Source organism: Myotis yumanensis, unplaced genomic scaffold (genome assembly GCF_028538775.1).
Source record: "Myotis yumanensis isolate MYYU_CA2020_CCGP unplaced genomic scaffold, mMyoYum1.0.hap1 SCAF_9, whole genome shotgun sequence".
NCBI classification, from domain to species: Eukaryota; Metazoa; Chordata; class Mammalia; order Chiroptera; family Vespertilionidae; genus Myotis; species Myotis yumanensis.
In genome coordinates, this window is record NW_027223760.1 from 65,793,068 (window position 1) to 65,806,744 (window position 13,677).

At 46.0% G+C, this 13,677-nt stretch overlaps 1 protein-coding gene across 1 annotated transcript in view; it reads right to left on the bottom strand.

The window, feature by feature from the left end:
• Positions 1–11,654, bottom strand: part of SCRN1 (secernin 1) — a 46,802-nt gene extending 35,148 nt beyond the window's left edge. The window contains exon 1 of the mRNA XM_070424501.1: positions 11,447–11,654. The gene's annotated coding sequence lies outside the window, so the exon portion shown is untranslated. The remainder of the gene's footprint in view (positions 1–11,446) is intronic.
• Between the last annotated feature and the right edge of the window lie 2,023 nt (positions 11,655–13,677).

A 13,677-nucleotide genomic window follows, 5' to 3' on the forward strand; every position in this document is an offset into this window, starting at 1 on the left:
CTCTCGTCTGTAACATGACTTCCCTTCCTCCCCTATTGTTGGGCCAGTTCAAAAGTACTGCTGTCTCGTCTCTGAGGAAACCTGACTTTATTTGATCCTTAAAAATAGCAGGGATCCCCTGGGCGGCAGTGATGAGCTGTGTCTGTAGAAAATAAATAAAACCCACAGGGCTTTTGCCAAGCACCTCCTCTTCAGCCAGGACCCCTGCTCGGTCAGCGTGACTGAGCCATTGGGTCACTTGACCGTGATGAGGATGTAGGCAATGGTATGTGGGCCAGGGAGGCGGAATTTTGGGAATGATTGGGAATGCCAAAGGGCAGCAGAACTTTGTCTTTTTTTTTAAGTGTAAGATGAACCAGCAGTCTGTGTATCACCTCCAGCGGCAAATTAGCCAAAGCTATTGTTCATTTCTTTTTCCTGGATCACCATTCTACACACGGGAGCCTCAGCGATGACTTAGCTGGATTCCTTCCTACTCTCTACCAGTGCCGTGCAAGGAACTTCCTACAGTGATGGGAAATGCTGTGTCTCCACTGTCCAGTATGAGCCACGAGCCTCAGGTGGCTGCTGAAGTGGTCAGTGTGATTGAGAAACGGAATTTTTCATTGTATTACAAACTTTAATTAGTTTAATTAAATAGTCACAGGTGGGTAGTAGGATGCCTATTGACCAGAGCAGCGTTACAGCTTCCCAATAAAACCAGAATGAAGATTTTCATACTGCTCTTCCCCGTGATCCCAGAAGGACTTACGTGTAAAGTCCTCCACTTACTCTAATGACAAAATGTGCTGTCGTCCATATAAAAGGTACTGCATAAAATGTTTTCATCATTTCTATTTGGCTTCGAGAAACAGAGTACAACCATTAAAAAATGAATTTTCAGTTGTAACTACTTCTACTTAAACCAGCATTAAAACCAGACGTGAAGCCATGCCTGATGGCTTTGTTTTTAACTTGTTTGTTTTGAGGAGTAATTCTGGGGGCCCAGAGGTTGGGGTGGGTGTTACACTATAGGCTTGGAACTGAACCCAGGTGTGTCAAAAGCTGCGTTTTCCAAACTTTTGTGGCCTTTTCTTGGGTTATGAAATCATCTGAGTGGATAAGATTTCAATTTAGTGGATAAGATCAGCATTTTTTTAAGAGAAACATTTTTAGAAAGAATATATGATTTCACATAGTAAGGATTAAGTGTTGGTACAAGAAACTTTATGTTCGGGTATCAAAATATAAGTGTGATGTACTGGGTTGAAATAGAATATTTCTCTCTTACTGTGGGTTTCAAGCAAAATTCTTTAAAAGCAATGGGCTTATTCTACTCACTAAGGCTTCTTTGTGCTAAATACCCATTAGGATTCTTGCCAGGTTGGCAATAAACTAACAGTTCCAATTAATGAAACACTCTAATTGAACTCCCATAGATGGCCAAACTGACAGCCATTTCCTACAAAGCACTTGTTAAGAATATGTTAAAGTACATTTATCTGTACGTCATGCTAAGTGGAATAAGCCAATCGCAAAAATGCAAACACTGTGTAATTTCACTTACATGAGGTTCCCAGGGTAGTCAAATTCATAGAGACAGAAAGTAGGATGGTAATTACCAGGGACTGGGGGAGAAAGGTGGAAGGGGGAGATGTTTAATGGATTTAAAATTTCAGTTTTGCAAGAAAAACAATTCTACAAATTAATTGGTGGTAAATTTTATGTGACGTGTAATTTTTAAATTAATTAGCCACATGTGTCTAGAGGCAATGGCACTAGGCGGTGCAGCTTTACATATTGTGCCATCAGCCAGGTTAAAGGATCCTCAAGCTCAATTTCTAACCATCCTTGTCCTCCTCGTCAAACTCCTTTCAGGATTCAGGATTCCTCTTGGGACCCGGATTTTAGACTCCAGATTCCCTGGATCCCACAGCACGGGAGCTGCGTCTACCAACATTCGTCCTCCAACTAAGGAGAGGAGGTGGGTGCAGGCGTGGGGGGCTGGAGCACAGGACCCCTGTAACCAAGAGACCGCTTACAGAATGTCTAGACACACAGGCAGGAAGCTGCCTGCGAGAAAAGGTCTTTGTCCTCAAGTTCAGTGAGTAGTCATTGAGGGCTGTGAATGCTCTGAGGGGGGGCCTGCAGGCCTCGCTGCCCTGCCTTTCATGCCCTGCCTTTCAGCTCTAGAGTGTCCCTCATCAGTCACCATATCCTCTTATAAGAAAGCCCTGAGTCTCCTGAGAGGGAGAAATGACTATCTTTCTAAGCCAGTGATGGCAAACCTTTTGAGCTCGGCGTGTCAGCATTTTGAAAAACCCTAACTTAACTCTGGTGCCGTGTCACATATAGAAATTTTTTGATATTTGCAACCATAGTAAAACAAAGACTTATATTTTTGATATTTATTTTATATATTTAAATGCCATTTAACAAAGAAAAAACAACCAAAAAAATGAGTTCGCGTGTCATAGGTTCGCCATCACTGTTCTAAGCTGTGGGCTTATTAACTGTCTTGCAAATCACTGTGGTGAAGTGCCTTTACTTCTGCACGGCCATGAAACCCAAGGGCCCAGCGAGGCTCGCGTCCTCTCCCAGCTCCCAGCTTCACCGAGCAGACTGCCAACGTTTAAACCTATGTCTGTGACGTCCCAACTTCCGGAAAAGCACAGAAGAAATTATTTTATTATCTTACTTATTGATAAATTCATTCTTTAGAGTATTGATCTTCCTGCTGAGCTGAAACTAGGACAAATGATACTCCTGTATACATTGATTTTTCTCTCGTGCCTGCTATTGAAATAGGAAGGGATAAATAAGGTGTGTGGGGAAGGGATTGTCGAACTAAAAATGGGGCTGTCAGCACCAGCTGCTGAAAGGCTCCTACATCAGCTCAGATTCCTCAAACTCTGCCGGAAAGGAAGACCCGACGAAGTTCTGTACTGAAGGCTCGAGGTGGTAGAGCAAACAGCTTTCGGAGTTCATTAGAGGGGACTGTTAGGAGCCAGTGATTTCCAGCTTCCGAGAGGCAACGCCCAGACTTAAGAACTGTCTAATGAGGGGCAGACTGTGTGAAACCAGCAGGCTTGGATCTCAGCCCTGAGTCACCTTTCTATAACAGGGAGAATGACAGGGTTGTGGGGAGGTTTAAAGGGGCGGAAACGTGCAAATAGTATGAGGTGCTCAGAATCCCAGCTGAGACAGAGTGAGGACCATCCTGAGGGTAAGAGAAGGTACATGGGACGGCTGTTTGTCAAGGTCTGATCTGTTCAGGCTTCAGAAATGTGACTTATTCCTTGCGGCGTCGAAATGTTCTTTCACCTTTTGAAGATTTTCTTCACTCTCACTTGATGCCTCTTAAGAGCTGCTTAATATTCCCTTTCTCTAACTTCAAGTGCAACACCTACCACAGTGCCAGGTGTCAGCTGCCATTGCTCCGAGCAGCCGGGGGTGGCACAGGGGTGGCAGGCTGCACCTTTGGTTTGGCCCACAGTAGAGGCATAGAGAGTGGGTTTTCTAATCTGAATATAGCAGCTAACATTGTAACATCTAGAGATTTTTCTGTATAAATTCTGGCTTCTCTTGAAAACTTGAAAGATCTGGCAACAGTGGGTCCACATTCTGCACAACAGGGAGACTGGACTGGGGTAAGGGTGCTTCTCACGGTCCCCTCCATTCCTGACAGCGGCCAGTGAAGCACCACCAACATCACCCTTGAGCTATTGTATGTGTGTTTTTTCCCCTCTTGTCAATGTCAGGTCAATTGTGCTCATGCATCTTGCCTGCTTGGCCCCATGTGCACAGGGCAAGGGAATGACACACTTTTGAGACAAAGGGGCCTTTGTTTAGGTCCTGACTCCACCCACTAACTGTGAGAAACAGCAGGTTATGAACTGACTCTGAGCCGGAGTTTCTGCATGTGAACATGGGACCAATCCCTATCCACAACGTAACACTCGTGTTTACCGTATGAAAAGCACCTAGTCCTGTGGAGGTATACAGTGGGCACTCAATAAATGTTCACTTTCCTCCCCCCACTCCTCATGGTGATGCGTTTGCCAGTTTTGCACCAATCCCTACTCTGCTCCTTCACCTTCTCACCAATGGTTGGCACCTAGCACATCAGACACACTCCCATTCCAAAGTGTAACTAAAATGTGCGTCAAGAATCAAAGTGGCACGGTGGAGCCCCTAGATCAAACACACACGACACCATGGGGTTGCAATCAGTCAAGTCCAGACTATGAAACACTCATGGGGACAAAGCTGGTTTCTTCAACAACTACATCAGAAACTGCAAAGAAAAAAAAATTAAGTTACTTAAGAGGCAGATCAGCCAACAGCAATGAATGGAACTTATTTGGATGCCAATTTTTAAAAACTGTACAAAAATTTTCTAAGATAATTAGGAAAATGTGAACACTGGCTATTTGATGATATTAAGGAATTATTGTTCATTTCTGAGTGATAATGATGCTGCAGTTGTGTCAGAAAACAAAAGCCCATATCTTTCAGAGATATATACTGCCATATTTCCCAGGGAAATGATAAAATGAAAGTAACCCAGGATGAGAGGCTGGGAGCTCAGACGACACAGATTGGCTATGTAATAAAAATGGGCCATTAGTGGTTTACTGAGTACATAGTGGTTTACCGTACTGCTCTCTCTACTTTGGTGTATGCTTGAGATTTTTCTATAATCAATAACTTTTAAAATGTAAAGCCCCATAACAAGCTGTTTAAAATTCTTTTAAGGTTAGAAATGGCATTGGACTTATCTAGTACAGAGCATTTTTTCTTGGAGTTACTACTTGTATCTATTTGGGTCTCAGATATCTCTTTGAAGAAGGATTATTGGGGCAGGAGGCATGGACAGGGACTTCAGTTTGGCTTGCACTGTTAGTGCCCTGAGGTGCGTCCCTGGTCCCCTCGACCTGGCCGGACTTCTTTTCCCCAAGTTTTAAAATGTATTTTCTGCTCATCCTTCTGTGAGCCCCAAGAGGGCAAGGACTCCTGTGTAAATCTTTCGTTCCCTGGCACCTAGCACACAGGTCTGCACATAATAAGACCTCAATAAATGTTGGTGGGCAAATGCAGGGGGAGGAGGTATCTATAGTTCATCTTCAGTGAAAGAAAAAGAGCAGGACAATCTGATCTTGACAAGGCGCTGCCATGCTGTGGCTCCACCCACAGTATTCCCACTTGAGCTGTGCAGTCAGGGGAATCTCTCTCCGAGCTTACATTATGGCTTTTTTTTTAAAAAAGAGTCAGATAGCCTTAGCTGGTTTGGCTCAGTGGATAGAGCATTGGCCTGCTAATAGGAGTAAAGAGAAACTGGTGAAACTATGTTTAATAATATAGTTCACTTAAACCCAATATATCCAAAATATTACTTTGGCTCAGTGGATAGAGCATCGGTTCCAAGTTTGATTCTGTTCAAGGACACATGCCCGGGTTGTGGGCTCGATCCCCAGTAGGGGGCGTGCAGGAGGCAGCCGATCAATGATTCTCTCTCATCATTGGTGTTTCTATCTCTCCCTCTCCCTCTCCCTTCCTCTCTGAAATCAATTTTTAAAAAAACCCCACATATTTTTAAAAAGAGTCAGATAGACCCAAATTTTGGGTGTAGTTCCTCTGCTTACTCAGTTCTGCATCTATAAAATGTGGTCATGCTGCCTATGGGGATTAAATGAGATAATATATGCAGAGTATCTAAAATAGAGAAACACTCAAAAAGGATTTGTTCCCTTAACTTGTACTTAAAGATCAGGGTTCCGAGAATGTCATGATAATGGAGATAAAGCCAGTAGATTGTGTGGAATAGGCAGGTGTGTGGTTAGCTGCCCTGGCGTTCTCCGTGGGAAAGATCTGGGGTCCTCTCATTTCCTCCTGTTCTCCTTTTTGACACGGGTGCCGGTGTGTCCACTAATTTGGCAGGTTGCTTTGAATTATGGCCTTTCTCTTCCCACCATCTGCTTTCCCTCCCATGTAAATACTGCATTGTGTATTCTCATTTTTTCCCATTCATGTGATTTGATATGTACCTGTTAGCTCTGCAAACTGGGATTTTAAAATATCTTCCCATCCTTAAAAAATGATCGTTTACACTGTGTCCCTGTAAAAAATTTAGCTAAAAATTTATTTCCTACAGAGGAAATAAAGTAGTGATAAGATTTAAATCTTGCTAGTAACCAGAGAGTTACTTTATACCTTACAAAATGGACTTTAAAACTACTTTGTAAATGTCCATTTATGCCATAGCCATTTGCTGTGTTTTATCCCATTTTTTAATTCTTTTTTTAATGTATTTTTATTGATTTCAGAGAGGAAGGAAGAGGGAGCGATAGCTAGAAACATCCATGATGACAGAGAATCATGAATCGGCTGCCTCCTGCAAGTCCCGCACATAACCCAGGCATGTGCCCTTGACCAAAATCAAACCTGGGACCTTTCAGTTCACAGGCCAACGCTCTATCCACTGAGCAAAACCGGCCAGGGCAGAAAATTTATCCCATTTTTTAATTGAAAAGAACATTTATACATATATATGAATATGTGTAAGTTAATATGTTATTATGTGTGGATATATATATTGTAAACCATTGGACTTTATTGTTTTAAAAATCTGATCACTGGTGCTTAAAAAGGACACTTTAAGACATTTCGTTTATTCTTTCAGGTCACTGGGGCACTGCTGAGTGCAATTTTAAAATACACTAGGGAGGTTTTACTGTGAAAGAAGCGAAAATTATTCAGAACGGTCCATCATTTTAACTGGGATTTTTAAGAAGTCTGATGAATTAACAGCTGATAAAATTAACAGGTAATTTTGAGCCCCTAACCACCTACAAGCACTTTTTTCAACGCAAGGAGAGATGGAGCTACAAACATGTCTTCAAGTTCTTTACCGTTTAGAATTAGAGGTGCTCATGTAACAACCAACAGAGGAGGGCAGTAACCCAACTTAATGCTGTGATTGGACATGCTTATGGGAGCTTTCAAGGATGTCTAGCTTACCTTAGGGGAGGATCAGGTTACATGTCTAACCAGTAAGAACAGAAGAAGAAGGGGCTCGAGATTAACCATCTTATTAACCACCTCCAAGCTCCTCTCTGCTTCAGGTGGGACTCGAGCTAAGAAGCCCCAGCTCCCTCCCCTGCCAGTCACCTGAGCACTCATTCTTTCCCCCCATCCAGCCATCCCCCCTCCAACTTTTGTGCAGCTTCTATCCTAACAGATCCAGTCCCATGAACAGAATCACACACCTCAACCAACAACCCCGCTTTCTGTTAATGACCTAGACCCGTGGTCGGCAAACTGCGGCTTGCGAGCCACATGCAGCTCTTTGGCCCCCTTGAGTGTGGCACTTCCTAAGCCTTAGGAGTACCCTAATTAAGTTAATAACAATGTATCTATCTATATAGTTTAAGTTAAAAAAAATTTGGCTCTCAAAAGAAATTTCAATTTTTTACTGTTGATATTTGGCTCTGTTGACTAATGAGTTTGCCGACCACTGACCTAGACCAAGACAGTCCAGGGGAAATATAATGGAAGACAGATGTGAACCACATAAGTAATTTTATGTTTTCTAGTAGCCACATCTAAATAAGTAAAGAGAAACCGGTGAAAGTATGCTTAATAATATATTGCACTTAAACCCAATATATCCAAAATACTACTTCACTTTATAAGCAATACAAAATTCCTGAGATGTCTTAAAGTCTTTTCATATAAGTGTGTTATATCTGATGTGTGTTTTAACCTCACAGCGTATCTCAACTTGGACTAGCCACCTTGCAAGTGCTCACGGCCACATGCGGCTACTAGCCAGTGGCTATGAATTGGACAGCACAGACTCGAGGCTCTCTCAATGAAGTGGTCCCAAGCTTTTATAAAGACTAGTTAGTGCTGGATAAAGGGATCTTGGGTGTTTTTAAAAAAATAACTTTGGATTATCTATATTTTTTATTGTTCTCCAATAAACACAAATGGCATGAGTTTATGGACAGGGTGTCCCCAAAAATGTATACATACTTTGAATGATTATAAAGTCAGTGTTTATTAATGTACAGATCATCTTCAACATTTAAAAGAATCTACAGAAATTATTTTTTTTTTTTGGTCAGTGCCTATTTTCAAACTGATGACAGTCTGCTCCAGGCACTGCTGATGATGCGAAGCAATGGAATCGCAAACATCAAGAATCATTTTGTTCAGTATTTGTGTGCCCTCAATCCGTCGAATACTGCTAGTTTTGTACCATAAACTTTATCTTTTATGCATCCCCATAAAAAAGTCTAGTGGCACTTTCGGCTAAATTTTCTTTGTTCAAAGCTTCGTCTGGCTTCACCCATTATTTCAAATCAGTTAAACCTGAAAAGGAGTGAAAATTGAGTTATCAGCTGTTCAAGTGTGTACACATTTTGGGGGGACACCCTATATCTTAAAAAACTTGTGATCTTTAACATCTTTGGCATATCAGGGGAATTTCAATGAATGAATTGTCACACTCATGCTCTAACTCAGCGGTTCTCAACCTGTGGGTTGCGACCCCTTTGGCGGTCGAACCACCCTTTCACAGGGTCGTTTAAGACCATCCTGCATATCAGATATTTACATTATGATTCATAACAGTAGTAACATTACAGTTATGAAGTAGCAACGAAAATAATTTTATGGTTGGGTCACAACATGAGGAACTGTATTTAAAGGGCCAGAAGGTTGAGAACCACTGCTCTAACGCAAGTTGTTTTTTTAATGGCACACGTGGCGTCAGCATCTGTCCTCATTTCAACATATCTGGCCAGACCTAGCCCCTAACTACTTCACCATCGCAATTATTCTCCCTGCTGCCCGCAAGCCGCCCACCTCCTCCTTCTGCAGGTCACTCGGGCGAAGGTACCGAATGCCCAGAAGGGTTTTCCATATCCTCCCGCCTCTGCACAAACACTAACCCAGGCACATTTTCTCGTTTTCCTTTGGTAGGTCTGAGGTCACTGGTATATGATTCAGAGAATTCAAATACAAATTATAGAAAAGGGCTCTGTCTTCAGTGCTGCTTCAAAGCATTTTAAGTCAGGCTTGTTATTTGCTTGTACTTAAAATTAGAGACATTCAAAAGCTATTCTATATCCCACTTTGTTTTCTTTTAGTTAAAAAAAAAAATGGCCTATCAGTTGTCTGCAAGCATCAACAACTAATTTTTAATCAGAGAGCACATTTTTCACCTCAAAGATTATGATTAAAATAATGTCTTTGGAGTTTAAATACAGAAGCAGTTTAGTCACCACAAAATGTGAACACGGGGCACAGACAGCTTAAGCGGTTAAATGGGCTTGAATTAGGGAACCTTAGATTTTTTCATTCTTGGTACAGTTTGGTTTCAGGTTGCTCTGTTTGCCACTCTCATGACAGGTTTGCCCTATTCTTCCAGACTTTGAAAGGTGGCATGTGGAACCCTAAACTGAGGGATTTCAAGACCTGGATTTCAGTCCTCACTGCCAATTGCCAACCAGCTGTATGACCTTGGGCATGGTCCATGTCCCCACCCCCACCTCACCCCCGGCCCCCCATCCCTTGCTAGTCTCAGCCTCCCAGGCTGTACAAGGGGAGTTAACATCACAGTGTTTTCTCAGGCTGCAGCCAGCATGACCATTCCTGACCTTTGTGCTAATCTTCCTCCATCCCATTATCCCCCAAACAAATGCTGCCTCATGCATCTCCTCTTCCTAAATGAGAAGATGACTGGCAGTACAGCAGCGACATGGGGAAGGAAGGCTGCTTAAGAGAGAGGGAGAAACCCTGAAATGAGTCACCTTTCAAGAATTTACCATCCTCTGGTGTCTGGGTGCTTGGTCATGGTGTTAAATCAATTCCTGCAATGAGACTGGCTCTAAGGACCTGGCATTTGTTATGTCTACTGTTATGTCTACTATTCCTGGATGATGTTGACACTAGACACCCATCTCTCTTAAGAGCCAGTTGTTGGTACCAAGCAACACTGCAGTTATACCTCAAACAGACATCAGCAGCCACATAAATCGACTTTAGCGGAACCTGGAGAAAATCAGATCAGAATCACAGAGTTTTAATTGGGTCTTTGCACCAGCTTTTGATAAGTTAGAGAAAATAAATTGTACAGCTCCCCAAATTTCCCGCTTACCCTCCCCAGGAGCCTAAAATCTAGCCTGCTGCAAAAATTACTCCCTGCCCCTTAGGGCTGGGGAAAGCCTGCCTTCCCCACATTCCCTCGTCAGGGCCCAAGCCAGGGGGCCGCGGGTGAGACTGGTCCATGCTGCTCCCTCCAGCCTGATTCTTCATGCTGCCATTTTGAATGAACACGGGTTTCCTCTACAACGGATGCCTGGTCTAGTCAGGCTTGGAACCCAGTAGACTCACACCCTGCCGGGAAGCCTGCCACGTCCTCATTCAAGACGCTTGCAAGCCAGAATTCAACAGCAAATCCCGGGAGCCCATCTTATTTAGCAAAACCCTGACTCGGTTTTGCATCACAGCACGTAACAGCTTCTTTAGGGGCACTTGGTTAATGGACGTGTTTAACCCTTAAACCCGAGTTCTCGTCTCTTCTCTAAAGTTCAAGTTCCTGCTTTGCAGACCACACTCATCTCAGACCTCACGAGTGATGTCACCCATGATCGGCGCCCCGACAGACAAGAGAACCCAGGCCGCCGAGGCTAACTGAAGTGGATAATCATCTCGGAATGTCTGAGTGCCTTTTACGGATCAGTGCGCGCACACACACACACACACACACACACACACACCCCGCCCAGCGCCATCCGTTAACCTGCCCGACACCCTTCCCCACAAGAACCGCCCCGGGTGTGGCTGGAAGGCAAGTCCTGTTAAGTCCCGGCCGGAGAGGAGCAGCCGCGCTTGCCCTTCGGGGAGGGCAGTCCCCGGACAGGAATCGGGATCCCGCACCGGTGGAGGTGGGGACAGAGCCGGGCCACGGGCAGCGGCCGCAGCGGGCAGCCAGGTCTCCGCGAGCCCACCCGCGGCAGGTGCGTGACCTCCGGGGGGGGGGGGGGTGCCAGGCCCGCTCCCGCGCCCCAGCGAGCCCTGCACCCTGGGAGCGGCCCGCGGGGCGGCGGGGACGGGGAGGCGGGGGGCGCACTGGCACAACCCTCGCGGGGCAGCAACTTCATACCGAGACGAGGAAAATAGGAAAAGCCAGCTGGGGAGTGTGTGTGCGGGAGGCGGGGGCGGGGGGGGGGGGGGTATGAGAGTTAAAGGAGATGGGGCCAGGATGAGGCTGGGTGTGCAGAGCGGGACACCTTCCGACCTGGCTGCAGCGCTCGCGCCCAGGGTGGGGCGTCCCTGTCCTGCGCCCCCGAAGCCCACAAACCCGAGTCACCCGGGCCCGGCGATGGCGGCTGGGAGCGAACCTGCGGGAGCCGCGGTGCAGATGCCCCGCGCTCTGGGTGCGCCTGCCGAGGCTCACCTGCGGGCGGCGGCTCGGGCTCGGCTCTGCGGCGCTGATGCTGCGGCGCCGAGGGCGCGGGTGCTGCTGCTGCTGCTACTGCGGGTGCTGCTGCGGGTACTGATGCTGCGGCCGCGGCTACTGCGGCGACATCCGGGGCTGCAGCTGCAGTGGCGGAGCGGCCGTCGGCGCTTCCCCCTCCTCAGACTCCGGGCACACTGGCCCGCCGCCCCCGCTTACAGTTTGCTCCGCTCACGTGATGCGGGTCCACCCCGCCTCCCCGTGCCCTCCCCCCGCCAACCCCACCCCCACCCCCACCCGGGGCTGGAGCCGCGCAGCACTGGCCTGTCTGGGCTGCCGGGGCTGCAGCACCGCGCTGGGCTCGGGAGGGGAGGGTGCCAGGCAGCAGGAGGAGCTGCCGCCAGGGCGGATCTCCCGGCAGAAGGTGGCTCTTAGCTCCATTGTTATTTCTAAGTCACCACCCGGGTGGCATCTGTCTCCAGAGGAAAACCCGGACTTTAAGGAGCCAGGCCCCGCTTCCTCCCGGGGCTTCAGTACCTAAGCGAGATTTCCCCTCGGAGAAACGTGTCCTGTGCGTTGTTGACTCACATGTCCAAGCCAGTTCCCTGGTTTTAAAGATGCCATCCTGTGCCATGTGGATAGGCCAGACCCTAAGCGGGGTACTTGGGCAATGAGGCCCAAAGAAGTTAAGTAACTCTCCCCGGGTCACACAGCAAGTAGCAGAGCCAAGATTCCATCCCTGGGTTAATAACACAAACAGGTGACCAAGGGTGTGTGTGTGTGTGTGTGTGTGCGCGCGTGTGTGTGTGAATACTGGCATCAAGGTATTTGGTCCAGACCAAGGGTGTGTGTGTGTGTGTGTGTGTGTGTGAATACTGGCATCAAGGTATTTGGTCCAGACATAACCATCTACCTGTTAACAAAGCACAGACTCTATCTTTTATGTAATAGCAAATAAGACTATCCTGTAAAGAGAAAGTCCACAGGAAAACAAAGGCAATACCACTCAGGCACATGAAAAAATATTCACGCTCACTTCCCTTCAAATCAGATATACAACGTCGCATTTTCCACCTGTCAGGTTAGCAAAAATCAAAAAGTTTTATAACCTCCACAGAGGACAATTTGGTAATATCTCCCAAATAACAGATACATATATAGTCTTCGGAGGATTCCACGTCTGGAATGTATCCTACAGTTTGACACAGGTGTGAAATGATATGAGTACACGGTTATCCGTTGCTGTATTAGTTGTGCTAGCAAAGATTAGAAAAAAATGACCGTCAATTGGGGGCTATTCAAATAGCAAAATATAATGGAACGCTATTCAGATATTTTAAAATGAGGAAGATCTCTATGTACTGATCCGAGAGATTTCCAACCCATACTAAGTAGGGGAGAGAAGCCATGTGCAAGTCATTGTGTGTTATCAGTTGTGGGAAGAAAAAAATACATGCCTGTACTCTTACTTGCATAGACTATCTTCGGAAGAATACATCAGAAACTGTAATAGTGGATGCCACCAGGGAAAACTGGGTGACTGGATGGAGGGAAGGAAGGAGACTTTATTGCATATCTTTTGAATGTTATGCTTTTGCTTGTGGTCTGCCACATGAGCAAATGGATAGTAGAAGAGGGCTGAGGGAATCAGTGCAGATGGTGTAGAACAGAGCAGTGGCACGCACACTCTTGGAGCACAAAGGGGTCTTATTGTGCATTTAGTCCAACCAAGAAAACTGTAGCCCAATATCAATATTATATACTAGAGTCCCGGTACACAAATCGCCTGGCCAGCGATTGGGGCCAATCGGGGCGTCACCCCCAGTCCTGATTAGGGCAATGGGGGCTTGGCAGCCAGGGAGGGACCACAGGAGGGCTCCAGGGTGTGTCCAGTCCTCTTGCCCAGTCCCAATCAGCCGGACCCCAGCAGCAAACTAACCTACCAGTTGGAGTGTCTGCCCCCAGTGGCCAGTGTGTGTCATAGCAACTGGTCGAGCCATCAACGGAATGGTCAACCTACCAGTCGGACACTTAGCATATTACACTCTTATTATATAGGATTTCATAATAATGCTCTACTTTCAGATAGTTTGGGAAACCTGTATTTTGTCCAGTTTTCTACTTGTCACAATAGGATAGCAAGTCCCACAGCAGTTTCTCCTTCATGGGCAGATGTGGAAGTCTAGGAACTATAATCTTAATGCCCCTAAGAAGCAAAGTGTCTTGATTTA